The sequence below is a fragment of the Aphelocoma coerulescens genome, unplaced genomic scaffold (assembly GCF_041296385.1).
Source record: "Aphelocoma coerulescens isolate FSJ_1873_10779 unplaced genomic scaffold, UR_Acoe_1.0 HiC_scaffold_46, whole genome shotgun sequence".
NCBI lineage: Eukaryota > Metazoa > Chordata > Aves > Passeriformes > Corvidae > Aphelocoma > Aphelocoma coerulescens.
The window spans coordinates 1,643,484-1,662,056 of record NW_027183804.1 but is presented as its reverse complement, the minus strand read 5'-3'; the positions used below and the strand labels follow the sequence as shown (position 1 = coordinate 1,662,056).

The 18,573-nt window shown below is 61.0% G+C and overlaps 1 pseudogene; it reads left to right on the top strand.

Annotated features, from left to right (window-relative positions):
- LOC138101737 (zinc finger protein 420-like) overlaps positions 1-17,300 on the top strand; it is a 99,745-nt pseudogene extending 82,445 nt beyond the window's left edge.
- Positions 17,301-18,573: the final 1,273 nt, after the last annotated feature.

Sequence of the window (18,573 nt, the reverse complement as noted above, 5' to 3'; positions counted from 1 at the left end):
CTCCCGCTCCTCCTCCACTCCCACCCTGCCCCCCCTTTCCCACCCCCTCTACCCCACGGCTGCTGCAGCACCGGCTGCTGTGTGGGGGGAGCCCCCGATCAGCCCCAGGGATGGACAGGGGGGTTGGGGACCCCCCAGTGCGGATCCCTCCCTTCCCCAGAGCCCCAGGGAATCGCTCCAGGGCTCAGGTGCTGGGGGACAGGGCTGCACCCCCATGGAACCGCTCTTCTGCTGTCCCAACCCCACCTTTCCCTCCCCTCTCCTCCCCTTTCTCAGCGTTCCCACAATCCACAGCCCCATTCCAGCTCAATTTGGGTGTCCCATCCCCCTCCCGCTTTGCTTGGGGGTCCCAGCCCCCTCTTCCCCCCACCCCCTTCCGCACCTTCCCCATCCCCAATCCCCGCCTCCCCTCCCCCGGCCTTGGTTTTGTGGGTTCCAGGCCCCTCCTGCTCCCTTTGGGGGTTCCATTCCCCATTTCGCTCCATTTGGGGTCCCAGACCCGCCCCCCTTCTCACCGCTCACCCCGCGCCCGGGGGGGCTCCCAGCACCACCAGTGCCACCAGTGCGGCCCCAGCTGCCCCCACACGCCCCATGCCCAGCGCCGGGCGCTGCCGACAGCCCCAAAGCAGCCGCGCTGTGCCCTGGGGGGTCCCCAGAGCGGCCCCGCCCCGCACGGCACTGGGAGCACCAGTCCGGACCAGTGCGGAGCGCGGGCGGGCGGCATCAGCCGTGCCCGGGCAGGGCCGGGCCCCGCGGGGCTCCCGCCCGCACTCGGCCCCCGCCGGGACAGCGCGGGGGGGCCCGGCCTGGCCGCCCCCACCTCCCCCTCCCCAAATTCCGCTCCGGGGGGCGCTGGGGGCGGGGGGGGCTCAGCTGCGGCCAGAGGTGCCGGAGCCACGTGTCCCCCGCTGCCAGCACCGCCCCCTCAGGATTAGGGGTGCCCCAAAACTCCCTCGGAGCTGGCGGATACCCCGCAGGCCCCTGAGGACTGGGGTCCCCCCGGCCTCATCATCCCCAACCTTCGCCTGCCCATTCCCATGCCCCATCCCGCCCATCCCCCTCCGCCACACTTCATCCCACACCCCAATCCACATCCCACCCTTCCCGGGCCCCATCCCGCCCCATCCCATTTCTCCCGGCAGCCGCCACCGGGACCCCCAAAACCCCGCGTGCCGGGGGCTCCCCAATATCCCCCAAGGGGCATTTGCGACTCCCATTCGGAACCCTGCAAGATCCAAACATCCGCCTCCCCTCCCCCGCCCCACCAAACCCCCCTCCCCCAGGAATCAACAAAGATATCTGGGGCTGGGTGCTGGAGTCCTCCAAGCTCCAAAAATCCCCTCTCCCGAAACAACCCCAGGCACCGCCCAAGATATTTGGGGCGAGCTGCCCCTCCCCGGTCACCTGCGGGATGGGGGGAGCGGTGTTCCCGAGGCCGAGAGCTGCGGACACAGAGAGCGATGGATGCACATGGAGGCTCCTCTTCCTGCCCCCTCTGGCCCGCCTCTTCCTCCCGCCCCTCCCCCTTTATCCCTCCTCTTCCTCCCGCTCCTGCTCCTCCAGCCGTCCTCCGTCCAGCAGCTCCGCTGCCGCCCCCAAACCTCGGGCTGGAGCGGGGGGTCTGGGACACAGCCCCGTGCTGGGGGGCAGAGCCGCTGCTGGGGCTATCGCTGTGTCCAGGGCATCCTTTGTGCCCCTCGTGCAGCTCCAGGCTCCCGAGGGCTCCCCGAGGCTTTCTGTGGCTGTCCCTGCTCCCCAAATCTGTCGCGTTTAATGCCCAAGCGCGGCAGCCCCGTGCCCTGTGGCAGCAGCCGGTGCCGGGACACAGCCCCGGGAGCTGCGCTAATGCCCGGCCGTGCCCAGGAGGGACTGAGGGGAGGGGACTTCATAAGGATCCCCCTCTGCGCCCCTGGCTGCGCACGGAAAGGTTCCTTAGTGCATGGGAGCGATTTTCCGGGGTTTCTGGGCTCGGCGGGGCCGAGGCGGCGGCAGCGGGAGCCGCGGGGCCCGGCCCGTGGGGGCGGCCGGGCTGGAAAAGTGCGCGGGGCCCCAGCGCGGTGCCCGAGGGCTGAGTGGAGCTGACGGGAACAAGCCCCGGAACCCCCCGGTGCCCGAGGGCTGAGCGGAGCTGACGGGAACAAGCCCCGGAACCCCCCGGTGCTACTTTCTTAGTCGCTGCGCAGCGGCCTCTCCCGGTGCGGCTCTTTTATAATTTTTCCTTCGAATCTCTATATTTTACTCCATTCGCACCTCCCATCCCCCGCCCTCCGCTGCGGCTCTTTCAGCGCCGGGCTCCTCGCCGGTCTCTCGGTGCAGCTCCTTCAGTGCCACGGGCCGGCGGAGACGCCCCTCGGTGCGGCTCTTTGATCGGATTTTCTTCTTTTCTCGGCGTTTTCTATCGTTCCCAGCTCGCCCGTCCCGCCGAGCGGCTCCTTCAAGGGCCCAGGGCGGCACCGAGCCCTCGGGGCGGCTCCAAAGGGCCCCGCCCGCCGCCGCTGCCCAAGGCCTCCCCGCTGCTGCCGGGGATCGGACACCGCAGGCGGCCCCGGCCCCTTCCTCTTCTTCCTCTTCTTCCTCTTCTTCCTCTTCTTCCTCTTCTTCCTCTTCTTCCTCTTCTTCCTCTTCTTCCTCTTCTTCCTCTTCTTCCTCTTCTTCCTCTTCTTCCTCCTCGCTGCTGCCGGGATTCAGCCCCCGCCGCCGCCCGGCTCCTTCTGCCGCTCCTGCCCGGCACGAAGCGGCGCTGCCGCTGACGGGGCCGGAGCGCGGCTGCCCCGCGACTGCCCCGCGCCTCAGGGCCGGGCCGGGGAGTGACCGCACGGCTGGGGAGGGACCCCCCGCTGGCCAGGGCAGGGACTGACCCCATGGGAGGGACCCCCCGCTGGCCAGGGCAGGGACTGACCCCATGGAAGGGACCCCCCGCTGGCCAGGGCAGGGACTGACCCCATGGGAGGGACCCCCGCTGTCCAGGGCAGGGACTGACCCCGTGGGAGGGACCCCCCGCTGGCCAGGGCAGGGACTGATCCCATGGGAGGGACCCCCCGCTGGCCAGGGCAGGGACTGACCCCATGGGAGGGACCCCGCGCCGGAGCAGGGAAGGATTCCTGTCCCCGAGGGGGAAGCAGCGGCACGAACTGAGTGCGACTCCCATCCCTTCTCCCTGCCCCGCTGGGCACAGCAGGGAGGAGCCGGGCATAAAGTGAACTCCGCCAAGGAAAAAGAGGTCGGGGGAAGGTTCTGTTCCAGGGTTTATTTTCCTCCTCACTCTCCTGTTCTGATCCGCTCCGTCCCAAATCCAGTTCATTCCCCACGTCGGGGCTCTTGTGGCCGCGATGGCGATCCCTGAGTGACCTCTCCCTGCCCTTAGCCCGAGCCACGAGGACTCGGATCTGTTCCAGTTCCGTGCAATTCACGGGCATTTGGGGCAGCTGGAGCGAAGCAGCTGGAAACCACAGCGGGCTCGAGAGGGACTCAAGCAGGGCAGGAGCCGGGGCTGCCCCGAGGGAGCTCTCCCGACGCGAACCTTGCCGGGCTCTTTGGACGGGAATTGCGGGGAATGTTTCCATCCATCGCTACAAAGCAGAGTCACAAGTGGAGCTGAGCTTTCAGCTTGAAATGAGGGAATCGAACGTGTGCGCGGGGACTGCTGGAACCTCCAGGTGTCCCTTGATCCTTTAGTTTCGGAAATATTCAGCCCCGCAGCAGCGATGTCTCTCCCAGCCCACCGGCTCCTGGCTCAGACCCAGCTCGGAGCTCGGAGAAGAGACCCGAAGTCGCAACGGAATGAGCTCTGCCGTTATTTTCTTCTTTCATATTTATTTTATGCCATTTTATTTTATAATCTATCATACTCATTCTTTTTCTTTTATTCTTAGTTTCTTTTTTTTTTTCCTTTTTTTTTTCTTCTTCTATTATATCGGGTTTTTTTCTCTATTTCCCCCCCACAGCCTTTGTTTCCTTCCCGGAGGTTTGTGGTGCGATGCTGTCCTACCGGTTCTCCCTCTGAAACCAACGAAATAATGATGGATTTTTGAAGTCTTCCCGCTGCTCTTTCCAGAAGGTCTCAATCGGAGGGGCCTCAGGGCTTAATTGGGGAGAACAGTTTAATTGGGGCGAGAAACACTTCAATTCTGGGGAGAAGATGTGAATGGAGGGGAGAGGAAATGAACTGCGGGGAGGAGCCCCCCAGCCCCCGGCTGTGCCCCGAAGGTGCTGCCCGCGGCTCCCCTGCTCCCACCCCCGGGCTGGGGGCGCGGAGCTGCCGCTGCTCCCGGGAACGTCACGGCATAAAAACTCCATTCAAGCTTTTCCAGCCGCGGCAGCGACGCTCAGCGTTCCTTGGACCTTCCACGGTCCGTGGACATCCCGTGTCCCTCGGCTGTTCCGCGTCCCCCGGGTGTTCCATGTTCGCCCAGTTTGTTCCCGCACGCTCCCAGCCACTCCCAGCTGCTGCCAGCTGCACTCAGCACGCTCCCAGTTTCTCCCAGTCCTCAGAGTGGTCCCTGTTGCTCGCAGTGTGACCTCTGTTACCCAGTTCTGGTCCCAGTGGGTTCCGGTCCTGGTTCTGGTCCTGGTGTATCCCGGTGTCCCAGTCTGTCCCAGTCCATCCCAGCCTGTCCCAGTCCGTCCCGGTCCCTTCCCGGCAGCCGCCGCCGTTTCCCGGATCCTGCCCCTCCCGCCCCGGAGCTGCCGCCGGACGCCCCCCAAGATGCTGACGGGGGCCGGGGGCTTCGTGTTGGGCTTCGTCCTCCTGGGCTGGGGCTCGGCCTCCACCTGCGGGAGGAGGTGAGGGGGGATCCCCGGGGGTCGTGTCCCGCCAGGAGCGCTTGAGCCCCTCCCGGAATTTCCCCTATGCCGGGGTTCGCCCCCTTTTCACTCTCCTAGAGCTCCTGACTCAGTTCGTGCCCCTGCGGGAGGGGGCTTTAGGGAGCCCCCCTTTTCCTTTACCTTGAGACTCCCTAGAATCCCCATTCCTGGGCACTGGGACCCCCCTGCACCCCTCATCCTGCACCAACACCCCCTGCACCCCCTGCCCCGGGTATCCTCCTATCCCAGCCCCTGCACCCCCTGTTTCCCTGACCCCGGGGACCCCTGGACCCCATTCCCGGCCATCCCGGGGCACCTCAGCCCCAGGCCTCCCTTTCCTGGGAAACCCGAGCTGGGCACGGGGCTCTGCAGCCGCTCCGGGATTTATGATCACCCAAAGGAAAGGGAGAAGAGAGGAGAGAGAGAGAGAAGGAGATGGGGAGTCAGGGATCGGGGTCACAGCGCCCAGTCCTGCTCCGCCGGGGCTGGGGCCCCGCAGCCGCAGGACAAAATGGATCCGCGGGTCCCGCTGCTTGCCCCGCTTCGGGCCGAACCCAGCGGGTTCCAGGCAGAGTTTGGCCGCGGGGCCCGGGAGCTCAGCCCGGCCCGGCCCGGGGGTCCCGCAGGGCGCGGCCGAGGAGGGTCCGGGGGATGGCAGGAGGGGATCCAGGGGAATTCCCTGGAATTGCCCCGTCCCCTCCCCCCGCGCTCCCTCGGTCCCTTTGGCTTCTCCGTCTCCCGCCCTGCGCCGCCGGGATCTGCCCGGCGCCCGGTGACGTCACGAGCAGCCCGAGCTGCCATTGGCGGGCAGGAAAGAGCGGCGCCAGTGGCGGGGCCGGAGGCGGCTCTGGGGGCGGGGCCGGGCTGGGGGCGGGGCCCAGCGGAGCAGCGCGATGGCTCCAGCGCTGGGGCCGGGGGCGCTCCTGGGGGGGCGAGGGGCGAGTGGGACCCCCGGCACGGGAACCCCCGAACCGCAACTCCCGGGCACGGGAACCCCCTGAGCTCCCATTTCCGGGTACTAGAGCACCCTGCACCGCCATTCCCGGACACTGTGACCCCCCTGCATCCCCTTCCCCAGCACCGGGACCCCCTCTGTTCCCCCCTTGTCTGGCCCCGGGGCCTTCCCGAAACCCCCTGAACCACCATTCCCGGGTACTGTGACCCCCTGCATCCCCCTGCCCAGCACCGGGACCCCCTGTTCCCCTTAGCTGACAAGAGGACGTCCCTGAAGCCCCATTGCCGGCAAGGGGACTTCCCTGAACCCACATTTCCCGTCCCAGGAAAACCCCCTGAGCCACCGTTTCTGGGCCCCGGGACCCCCCTGAAACTCCATCTCCGGGCCGGGGACTCCGCCGTCCCCCCCGTTCCCGGCAGAGGGACCACCTGACCCCCCCCATTCCCCGCACCGGGACCTCCTTGCACCCCCATATCCAGGTCTGAACCCCCACTCCCGTGCACGGGGACCGCCCGGCACCTCCATCCCCGGCGCTGAGACCCCCCCGAGCCCCCTTATCCCGCACCGATACCCCCTCGCACCCCCTCTTCCCCCGCCCCCGCGCTCCCTCGGGCACTTCCGCGGCTCCCAAGCTGCGCCACCGGGATCCGCCCGGCGAGCGGGGACTGCCCCCGGCACCGGGACCCCCCTCCCGCCCCCGGCTCCTCCCGGGGCCTTCTGGAAACAGCAGCGGGAAGAGTTCAACAATTCATCATTATTTCAATTGATTTCGTTGGTTTCCGGGGAGAGCCGCTGGGACAGCGCCTCACCACAAACCTCCGGCAGGGGAACAAAGGCTGCGGTAGGTGAAAATAGCGAAAAAGCCGATGAAATGGAAGAAAAAATAAAAAGGCAAAAAGAAAAAAAAAGACAAACGAAAAGTAAAATAGATTATAAAATAAAATAGCATAAAATAACTGAAAAAAAAAGAAAAAAGAAAAAAGAAAACAACAGCAGAGCTTGTTCTGTTGGGACTTTGTGTCTCTTCTTCAAGATCCGAGCACCGAGGCGGCGGCGTGCTGGCGGAACGGGCAGAGACCGGAGAGGGGGAAAGTTGAGTGAAGTGTAAATGACTTTCTGGGCTTAATGAATATGGAACAGTTTAAGAGAGTCCTTAAGTCCACAGTGAAATGAATGGAGGGCGCCTCTGGCAATATTGCCAAGCGCCCCAGCGCTCTGATTTGCCTTTGTTCTACTAATAAATGTTCAATATTATATTGCTAAAAAATTCAGGTTTTGTATTCATTTTCTTCAGAGAGATAATAAAGAGAGAGAGTAAAGACAGAGAAAAGAGAGAATAAAGAGAGACAGAGAGAGAGTAAAGAGAGAGAAAGACAGAGAGAGTAAAGAGAGAGGGAATAAAGAGGGGGGAAAAGAGAGAAACGATAAGGAGAAAGAGAATAGAGAGAGAGTAAAGAGAGAGGGAATAAAGACAAACATTGCTGCTAAAGAACGTCCGTGCAGCCCAAACGCCTTGGCACACCGGCCCCAGTGTCCGTGCTCGGGGCTTGATTTACCAAGATGTGAATATCGATCTCATATCGATATCCAGCTGAGACAGACAAAAGCTCTCTAACAGTTGAGAGTTAGAAAGTGAATGTTTGATTGGCGCCGGACAGCGGCGTGGAACAGCTTCCTAATGCGCAGTGCCCAGGTATGAACGGTTACAGAGTTCATTTAGCCACAAAAGTGATGAATATCCAAACTACAAATACATATTTCTAACAGTGACCCCTCCCATTCTCCGCTTCGTATGGAAATGAGCTTTAATGGCATTAAGCATGCGCAGTGCGTGCTCTGAATTGAGTCGCTGCTCTCGAATTGGGGCGGTGGTCCCAGACAGATGAAGTAAGCTCATCTCCCTCACTTGCACCTTTTTTGCCTTTCTGAACTTTTAACAATCTTAATTACTTTCGTGACCTCCAAATTTCCTCTTGCCTGACTTCTGAATAGGTTCCCACAGAGGGAGGAAATTGGGAATTGTCCTTGTTCCCTACACCAACTGATCAATATTTCTGTTCCTCGTTCTAAGCACAGCTAAACATACAAATGACAGATCATCAATTATTCCGTAATCAATTACTGACATCTTAAAAAGCATTTCAAATCTCTTATTATTTTCTCTTAATTAGTTTAATTAACTCTAGTCCAGCTCAAATTCTTTCTTATTCTAACTCATTTCAACACAGCTAGCCTATAATTAAAATCTTTCTGTTTCTTTTAAATCTATGTGTCAGGGTGTCACCGTGGCCACGGGGCTGCCCCAGGGCAGAAATCCCCTGCGGAGATACCGGGACCGGCTGTGGGAGATGGGACGCCAAACACACCGGCTTTAGTCTCTTTGGGATGAAGAAATGAGTTTTTCAGTCTATTTGGGATAGAAAACTACTTCTGATTGCATCAGCCTGTTATACATGGGGTTTAAAAAGCATAACAAATACTAAAAAGGAATAATGATAAATAGCTGTGGTTCAAAAGGCATAAAGGAATTAGGAGGAACATATCTACTGACAGAAGATTTAATAAAAAACTATACTATGAAAAAATCTTCTGCAGTGCTGTCAGTGGGTGTTCTTGGTTTTTTAAAAAATGTTTTATTTCTTGTTTCCTCTGATCTGCTTTGTTTTGCAACCATTGAAGCTAAAATGAGCAACATCAGGACCAAATCAACAGTTGGGTGCAAAGCCTCAGAATGAATGTGGAGCTAATGGAGGATTCACGTGCTTTAGACACGTGTGTGCACAGGTGCAGAAAAGCATCGCTCCTTTTGGAGGCTGCATTACAGCAACACGGGTGGTAAAATCAGATTGACTCCTGTTTTCACAGGCTTCCCGGGCATCACTTACCAAGGGTCTCCCCAAGCCCAGTGAGTGAGCGAGGACGGATGAAGCGGCGAGCTTGGCCTGCCTGGCCGCTGTTAGCCAGCCGCGCTGCGAGCAGAAAGGCCGGGGCGGCGGCGGCGGCTTCTCCTTCTCAGCGCCCGCATGAAGAGAGGCGCTGAACGGCGGCTGCGACCGCCCGCGCAGGGGCAGCGGGGCCACGGGGCCGGCAGGGCAAACACGGCAAACGATTGCCCGGGGCAGCACCGAGACCAAATCAACTTCTCCGTGCTGCGAAACCCTGCAGAAATCCTGCAACTGGTGGCATTTGGTGGCAATGGCACTTAGGAGCAGCAGTTAACCCTGTACCAGCTATTACATTGTACAGGAGGTTATGATCCAGATTATACAGGTATCTTATAACTCAAGCTATATTAGCATCTTGTAACTTTGACCCCAGTTATAATGTTAACTAGTTAATATCTGCATAGAAAGGTTATTCTTAACATGTTTACACTTCATTTACGAGCAGCAGTTTTTTCCTCCTAGTCGTAGAAAGAGGAGGAAGTGAGGACATGTAGAGCAAGACAACTTGGCAGCACCAAGGTCAGTGGAAAGAAAGAGGGGCAGGAGATGCTCCCAGTGTTGGTGTCGGGATTTTCTCTGCAAGCCGTGGTGAGGACTGGGATAAAACAAACTGTCTCCCTGGGATCCATGAAGTCCACGGGGTGATACAGAGATCCACTCCCAGCCCGTGGGAAAAAGTGCTCACGCTGGAGCGCGTGGATGCTACAAAAGCTGTAATCCAGGGGGAGACCTGAACAGGGAGAGAGGGCTCCTGCTTCCAGAGACAGAGAAAGAGGGCCCTTGCTTCCAAACTGAAGCAGCTGATCCTTGAAAGACTACACCCCATGGACTAATGACCCACACCTGCAGTTTTGGGAAGGCTGTTTTGCCCGTGGGAGGGACTCAGGTTACAGCAGGCTGGGCGGGACTGATACTCGTGAAATTAGAAAGATGCTGGAGAAGTGCACAGAGAACTGTCTCCCGTGGGAAGGAGCCCATGGCACAGCAGAAGAAAGAGACTCCCCTCCCTGAGGGACCTGAAGAAAGATCTCGAGTGATGAACTGGCTTGAACACTCCCAGGCCCTGTCTCCATGTGCTTTTGGAGGGAAAGAGGGAGGGGATGGAGGGGAAAAAAGGTGTTTGAAAGGTTTATTTTCTTCCTCATTATCCTACTCTGTTAATAATAAATTTACTTTATACCTTTAAGTTTGAGCGTGTTTTGAACTTAGAATGTTTTTATCCCAATCCTTACCTCAACTCATGAGCCCTTTGTGATGATTTTCATGAGTAGCTGGTATTATAAGCAGTGTCAAACCACGACAGTGGCCCTTGTGTTCTATGTGGTCCCTCTCTGTCACAAGTGACCCTTGGTTCCATGAGATTCCATTGCCCCACACTGGTCCCCAGGTTGCCCTGAGGCTGCGCTGGGTCCCAATGGACACTGGATTCCACAGGAGCTGGCGATGGCCCAGTGGCACCTGCGTCCTCTGAGGCCCCGCCTGGTCAAAGTAGAGCCTTGGATCCATGAGATTCCATGTTGTCACAATGGCCTGCTGAGTTCCATGGGGCTGTGCTGTGTCACAGTGGACACTGAGATCCACGTGCCCTGGCAATGTCCAAGTGGCACCTGGCTTCCACGAGGCCCCGCTGTGTTTGAAGGTGACACTTTGTTCCCCAAGATTCCATTGTGTCACAGTGGTGTCCTGGGTGCCACGAGGCCCCTCTGTGTCACACTGGAGCCTTGGTTCTGTGAGATTCCATTGTGTCACAGTGGTGTCCTGGGTGCCACGAGGCCCCGCTGTAAAACAGTGCACACTTGGTTCCTGTAGTGGGTTGAACCTGAGTTGATGGACAGACTTTTAGACCAATGACGCTTCTCACAATTTACATGTTTAAACCGCACGGAAAGGTGGGATTTCCTTTAGTCGGAGCTCGCCGTCTGGCAGGTAGCGGGGGGTGGGCTCCGAGCCTCCAGGCCCCGCCGGGCCGGGGCCACTGCCCCTTCCCCCCTTTCCCAACGCCGCGGCACGGACCCTGGGTCGCTGTGGGGGACTGTCCCAGAGCCGCAGGCAGCTAAAACCAGCCATGGACTGCTCAGAGCTAAACCCATCCAGCGCGGCTTCTGGGGACAGGCGGGTCCCTCTCCTCTCCATGCGGAGCCGGCGGAGCCAGCGGGAGCCGGCGGAGCCTCCTTTCTGCAGCCAGCACACTTCGTGCTGAACTGAAGAAGACACCACGCAGCCAGCAGCACAAAGGGAGCGAGGCTTTCTCCACCGTAAAGCCCGAACAAGAACACTCTTCAACGTGGCAGCCTCAGAGTCAGAGAGGAAGAGAAAGTGAGTCCTGTGGGACGGAGCTGAGCATGGCGACGGGAGAAAAGAGGTCGGTGCTGGGATTCTCGCGCGTAGCTTAAAGAACTTCCTGCAGGCCGTGGTAAGAAACTGTAATATCACAAACTGTTTGTCTCTAATCCATTTGAAGAACATGGGGGGATGGAGAATCCTCGTGTGGCCTGTGAAGATTGTGAAGAGTGCCTATGCCAGGCTATAGAGAAGCAGTGAGAGGCTTTTAGAGACTTGTGGCGAAGAAAGCCTTTGTGTGCAGGCCAAAATAACTTATCCTTAACAAGGTTAATAACCCCATGTGATGGCCCGTGGTTTGCAGTGTGAAAGGAACTGTGAGATTTTTCATGGGAGAGATGTTTACACCACAGCAGATTGATTGTTTCTGGGTGGTCTGCTGTTGGTGGCACTTTGGGAACCATGTGCAACTGAAGAAAACCCTTTTTTCCTTAAGCATAAGAGAGAGACTTTTAAAGAACTGGAACACTGACTAACATCCCATGTTCTGTTATCCTTTGTGCGAGTTGGGTAAAAGGAGAGAAGTGCTGGAAAAGAGGGGGGGGGAATTTTGGAATTTTGCTTTAAATTTTTTTGTTATTTTCTCTTTATTTTTAATTCTATTAGTATATAAAACCCTTTCATTGTACTGCAGCTGTTTGAGGTTTGTGCCTGCTTTGCTTTTCTCCTAATTCTTATCTCACAGAAGGACAATAAGTAAGTAATGAATATTTTGAACCGAAACCACTGCACTTAATTGGTGTTTCCGCCCGGTTACGAACTCAACCCACTACAATGTGCCACCTGCTCTCCTCAGGGCTCTGCCTGCACACAGGCCCAGGAGAAGTTTTCCTGTTTGCAAGGAAAGAATGGAAAAGCCTGAGCAGGTTTCCTAAACAACAAACCCCGCTCAGGAGCCACATGCTCAGTACAGGCTGCCTGGAACGATGTCCCCTTTCTACAAGGGTCAGTGTGAGCAGGAATGATCTCTGGGACCAGAATTCTCGGAGTCTTTCCCATGGGGTCACTCCCTGCCCTGGGCAGCTGGGGGTCCCTCCCATGGGGTCAGTCCGTGCCCTGGCCAGCGGGGGGTCCCTCCCATGGGGTCAGTCCCTGCCCTGGCCAGCGGGGGGTCCCTCCCCAGCCGTGCGGTCACTCCCCGGCCCGGCCCTGAGGCGCGGGGCAGTCGCGGGGCAGTCGCGGGGCAGCCGCGCTCCGGCCCCGTCAGCGGCAGCGCCGCTTCGTGCCGGGCAGGAGCGGCAGAAGGAGCCGGGCGGCGGCGGGGGCTGAATCCCGGCAGGAGGAGGAGGAAGAAGAGGAAGAGGCCGGGGCTGCCTGCGGTGTCCGATCCCCGGCAGCAGCGGGAGGAGCCGCTCGGCGGGACGGGCGAGCTGGGAACGATAGAAAACGCCGAGAAAAGAAGAAAATCCGATCAAAGAGCCGCACCGAGGGGCGTCTCCGCCGGCCCGTGACACTGAAGGAGCTGCACCGAGAGACCGGCGAGGAGCCCGGCGGTGAAAGAGCCGCAGCGGAGGGCGTGGGATGGGAGGTGCGAATGGAGTAATATATAGAGATTAGAAGGAAAAATTATAAAACAGCCCCACCCGGAGAGGCCGCTGCGCAGTGACTAAGAAAGCAGCACCGGGGGGTTCCGGGGCTTGTTCCCGTCAGCTCCGCTCAGCCCTCGGGCACCGGGGGGTTCCGGGGCTTGTTCCCGTCAGCTCCGCTCAGCCCTCGGGCACCGGGGGGTTCCGGGGCTTGTTCCCGTCAGCTCCGCTCAGCCCTCGGGCACCGGGGGGTTCCGGGGCTTGTTCCCGTCAGCTCCGCTCAGCCCTCGGGCACCGGGGGGTTCCGGGGCTTGTTCCCGTCAGCTCCGCTCAGCCCTCGGGCACCGCGCTGGGGCCCCGCGCACTTTTCCAGCCCGGCCGCCCCCACGGGCCGGGCCCCGCGGCTCCCGCTGCCGCCGCCTCGGCCCCGTCGAGCCCAGAAACCCCGGAAAATCGCTCCCATGCACTAAGGAACCTTTCCGTGCGCAGCCAGGGGCGCAGAGGGGGGATCCTTATGAAGTCCCCTCCCCTCAGTCCCTCCTGGGCACGGCCGGGCATTAGCGCAGCTCCCGGGGCTGTGTCCCGGCACCGGCTGCTGCCCCAGGGCACGGGGCTGCCGCGCTCGGGCATTAAACGCGACAGATTTGGGGAGCAGGGACAGCCACAGAAAGCCTCGGGGAGCCCTCGGGAGCCTGGAGCTGCACGAGGGGCACAAAGGATGCCCTGGACACAGCGATGGCCCCAGCAGCGGCTCTGCCCCCCAGCACGGGGCTGTGTCCCAGACCCCCCGCTCCAGCCCGAGGTTTGGGGGCGGCAGCGGAGCTGCTGGACGGAGGACGGCTGGAGGAGCAGGAGCGGGAGGAAGAGGAGGGATAAAGGGGAAGGGCGGGAGGAAGAGGCGGGCCAGAGGGGGCAGGAAGAGGAGCCTCCATGTGCATCCATCGCTCTCTCTGTCTGCAGCTCTCGGCCTCGGGAACACCGCTCCCCCCATCCCGCAGGTGACCGGGGAGGGGCAGCTCGCCCCAAATATCTTGGGCGGTGCCTGGGGTTGTTTTGGGAGAGGGGATTTTGGAGCTTGGAGGATTCCAGCACCGAGCCCCAAATATCTTTGTTGATTCCTGGGGGAGGGGGGTTTGGTGGGGCGGGGGAGGGGAGGCGGATGTTTGGGTCTTGCAGGGCTCCGAATGTGAGTCGCAAATGCCCATTGGGGGATATTGGGGAGCCCCCGGCACGCGGGGTTTTGGGGGTCCCGGTGGCGGCTGCCGGGAGAAATGGGATGGGGCGGGATGGGGCCCGGGAAGGGTGGGATGTGGATTGGGGTGTGGGATGAAGTGTGGCGGAGGGGGATGGGCGGGATGGGGCATGGGAATGGGCAGGCGAAGGTTGGGGATGATGAGGCCGGGGGGACCCCAGTCCTCAGGGGCCTGCGGGGTATCCGCCAGCTCCGAGGGAGTTTTGGGGCACCCCTAATCCTGAGGGGGCGGTGCTGGCAGCGGGGGACACGTGGCTCCGGCACCTCTGGCCGCAGCTGAGCCCCCCCCGCCCCCAGCGCCCCCCGGAGCGGAATTTGGGGAGGGGGAGGTGGGGGCGGCCAGGCCGGGCCCCCCCGCGCTGTCCCGGCGGGGGCCGAGTGCGGGCGGGAGCCCCGCGGGGCCCGGCCCTGCCCGGGCACGGCTGATGCCGCCCGCCCGCGCTCCGCACTGGTCCGGACTGGTGCTCCCAGTGCCGTGCGGGGCGGGGCCGCTCTGGGGACCCCCCAGGGCACAGCGCGGCTGCTTTGGGGCTGTCGGCAGCGCCCGGCGCTGGGCATGGGGCGTGTGGGGGCAGCTGGGGCCGCACTGGTGGCACTGGTGGTGCTGGGAGCCCCCCCGGGCGCGGGGTGAGCGGTGAGAAGGGGGGCGGGTCTGGGACCCCAAATGGAGCGAAATGGGGAATGGAACCCCCAAAGGGAGCAGGAGGGGCCTGGAACCCACAAAACCAAGGCCGGGGGAGGGGAGGCGGGGATTGGGGATGGGGAAGGTGCGGAAGGGGGTGGGGGGAAGAGGGGGCTGGGACCCCCAAGCAAAGCGGGAGGGGGATGGGACACCCAAATTGAGCTGGAATGGGGCTGTGGATTGTGGGAACGCTGAGAAAGGGGAGGAGAGGGGAGGGAAAGGTGGGGTTGGGACAGCAGAAGAGCGGTTCCATGGGGGTGCAGCCCTGTCCCCCAGCACCTGAGCCCTGGAGCGATTCCCTGGGGCTCTGGGGAAGGGAGGGATCCGCACTGGGGGGGTCCCCAACCCCCCTGTCCATCCCTGGGGCTGATCGGGGGCTCCCCCCACACAGCAGCCGGTGCTGCAGCAGCCGTGGGGTAGAGGGGGTGGGAAAGGGGGGGCAGGGTGGGAGTGGAGGAGGAGCGGGAGGAAGAGGAGGGAGAGAGGAGGAGGAGCTGGAGAACCACGAGGTTCCACCGCCCGCCCACTGTGTCCGCAGCACCCCCAGCCCCGGTAGCATCTTCCCCCCCATCCTGCAGGTGAGCGGGGAGGGGGAGCTCACCCCAAATCTATTGGGGGGGTCAGCAGGAGGGGTTTTTTTGGAGGGGTGTTTGGAGCTTGCAGATTCTGGAATCAAGCCCCAGATGTCCTTGCATGTCCCTGGGAGGGATTTTTGGGCCAGAGGGGATATGTGGATCTTGCAGGACTCCAAAGCTGAGCCATAATTGCCCCTTGGGAGTCTTGGGGGGTCCATGTGAGGATCACCCGGTCCTGGCGGGGTTGGACATTGGGTTTGGGGATCCCCAGGAGAGCTGGGTGCTGGAACACGGGACCCCTGGAGTGGGGAGAGCAGACAGGGACGATACCAGAGCCAGGGGACCCCCAAGAGCCTGGAGGGGTGGGGGGGCCTGGAGATGATGTGGGGCTGGGGCACTCAGCCCTAAAAGGGGGGGTGAGGAGAGGGGGGAGCCCCAAGTGCCTGGAGTGGAGGGAGGCTGAAGAGGGGACCCTGGGACCTCTGGGAGCTGAAGCAGAATCAGGAAAATTCTGCTGTGGGACCCCCAAACCCCCCCAGCATCCCTAAGCAGGACCCCAGAGAGGGAGATCCCCAGGACCCATGGGACCCCCAGCAGCCCTGACAAGGGGGACCCCCAGAACCGCAAAGTGAGGAGACTGGAAAGGGGGAGCTCCTGGAGCCATTTTTAGGACTCACTGCCAATTTTTTGTTAGTTTTTGTGGACACTGGTGACTTCTAGAGATGGACTTGGGCAGGAGGAAGCCCCAACCCAACACACTCATCCCTTGTTTCTCCCAGAATGAGGATTTCCCATTCCCAACCCTTGGCCAGGTGGAGGAGGAGGCTGTGAGGAAGAGGAAGATGCCCCAGGACCCCCAGGCAGGTGAGGAGGAAGTCAGTGCCCCTTTCCCCCTCTCTCCTGCTCCATCTCCCAGCCCAGCATCGCCCCCGGCTGCAGGACAACCCCGCTGCCGACGCCGTCCTGCCGGGGACGGACTGGGGGGATCTCCTTCCCCTTCCCTGTGGCACGGAGGCAAATCCCATCCTCTCCTTGTCCTTCCTCCCCAGACAAGGAGCTGAGGACGGAGCCCAGGGAGGACAAATCCCCGCGGCAGAACCTGGTGGAAGAGGCCGTTTTGAGCGGCTCCATGGCGCAGGAATCCAACGGGGAGGAAAAGCCCCGGAGATCCCACAGGAGGAGGGGCTGCAAACGCAGCCCAGGGTGCTCTGAGGAGGAAAGACCCACCCTGTGCCGGGAAGGCGGTCGGAGATGCAGCCAGAGGTCAGAGCTGGTGGTTCATGAGCAGCTTCACGATGGGGAGAAGCCCCACAAGTGTGGGGAATGTGGGAAGAGCTTCAGACGGAGTTCCCATCTGATCCGCCACCAGATGATCCACACCGGGGAGAGGCCCTATGAGTGTTCCAAGTGTGGGAAGAGGTTTCAGACCAGCTCCACTCTCCTCCTGCACCAGCGGATTCACACGGATGAGAGGCCCTTCCGCTGCCCCGACTGCAGGAAGGGCTTCAAGCAAAACTCTGACCTCGTCAGGCACCGGCGCATCCACACCGGGGAGAGGCCCTACGAGTGTCCCCAGTGCGGGAAGAGGTTTCAGACCAGCTCCACTCTCCTCCTGCACGAGCGGATTCACACGGATGAGAGGCCCTTCCGCTGCCCCGACTGCAGGAAGGGCTTCAGGTACAACTCCACCCTCGTCACCCACCGGCGCATCCACACCGGGGAGAGGCCCTACGAGTGTCCCCAGTGTGGGAAGAGCTTCTCCAGGCGCTATCACTTGACCCAACACCAACGGAGGCACCGCTAAGGGAAGCCCTGCGAGTGCCCCAACTGCGGGAAGAGCTTTGTCCTCTGCTCCAGCTCCACCTCCCATCAGAGGAGCCACGTTTGGCAGAGCCCTGGTGACCCACATTCCCTGTGATCCATGTTGGGAAGACCCCTGGCTGGTGCTCTCCACGTTCTCCTGGATCCCTGGTGGCACCTGGGTGAACTCAGGGGCAGGAACATCCATCGGGACTCAGATCAACATTGGAAATTCATTGGGAAGAGCTGATTTTTTACCTTTACACCCTAAAATTTTCATCTGTTCTGTCCAATTGTTTCTTCTGGTGGTATCAAGCAGCCCTGGATAATCTTGGAGATCTTCTTCAGCCTAAGTAATTTCCATGTTAATCCCACTGAAACAGCAAAAATTGGGGTAAATATAAAGAAATGAAACAAAGAGATCTAAAGCGGCACCATTTTACCGAAATTTGGGGGTGAATTTGGGGTTCAGAGGAATATTCCGAAGGATCTGAGTGTTGTGGGGCCACAAAGCCAGGCAGATTGGGGCCACAATCTCATACTTGTCAGAATGTGTCCACCTGAGCCCATCTATTCTCCAGGAATTCCGGTTGTTTCCCAGTCCCTGCCCTGGGTCTCCCCCTTTGGGGTGTGACCTCCAAAGTGCCCAAATCGCTGCTGAAGTGCCTGAGCTGCTCAGGGCTGTGGATGTTCCTGTCCCCCAGCCTGTCCTGGTCGATGCCATGGGGGGTGGGGAGGGGGTCTGGGGGCTCCTTGGGGGACTGGGAGGGGCTTTTGTGGCTCTTGAGGGCATTTGTGGTGCTTGGTGGGCCTTTAGGGGTGGTCTCTCAGAGAGTTTTTGTGATCTTGGCTGGGCCGTGTGGCTTGGAGAGAATTTTGTGGTTCTTGGGGTCATTTATGATGCAGGGAGTGGTTGGGGGAGTCTTGGCTGTGGAGCTGTGGGGTGCTTTGAGGGGTCTGGGAGTGTCTGTGGGGCTGGGAGGGGCTTTTAGGGCCTCTCCCCCAGACCCCAAAGCTGCCACCAGACCCCACACCCCAAGATGCTGCTGGGGTTTTGGGGGCTCCATGTTGGGGTTCATCCTCCTGGCACTGCAGGAGAAGATGAGGGGGGGTCCCCAGGGGCCGTGTGTGTCCCCTCAGAGCGTGTGTGACCCCCCCATCCCGGTGTCACCCCCTTTTCCCTGCCCACAGGGCTCCTGAGCCCGCCCCTGCTGCCCCGGGAGGGAATTTGGGGAGGGGGCAGAGGGGGTGCGCAGCCCCCGCCGGGGGATGACCCCGGCCCAGCGCCCTTCGTTCAGCACCGAGCTGGGCTTGGGGCCGCAGGAGGAAGAGGCCGATGGGAAGCAGATCCTGCAGGGGGGACAGGGCTTGGGCTCAGGGCAAGGTCCTGCCCTGCACACCTGGCTCAGGTGTGAGCCTGCCCCGGGAAGGGAGCGGGACATTCCCATCCCCACGGATCAGGGCTGGGAGCAGCACTGGGAGCACGGACATGGAAATCCTGGGAGCCACTGGGACCGCACTGGGGGGTGAATGATCCCCCCCAGCACCTTTCCAGGCCGCCCTGCGACCTGAGAAATGCTCGCTGGGCCTCGGCCTTGGCCAAGAGCCCCCGGGCTCAGCTGCTCTGAGCTCAGGCGCTGCCGGCTCCCGCAGCCCGCCCAGGGCCGCCCTGCCCGTGCCGGGGCTGTGCTGGAA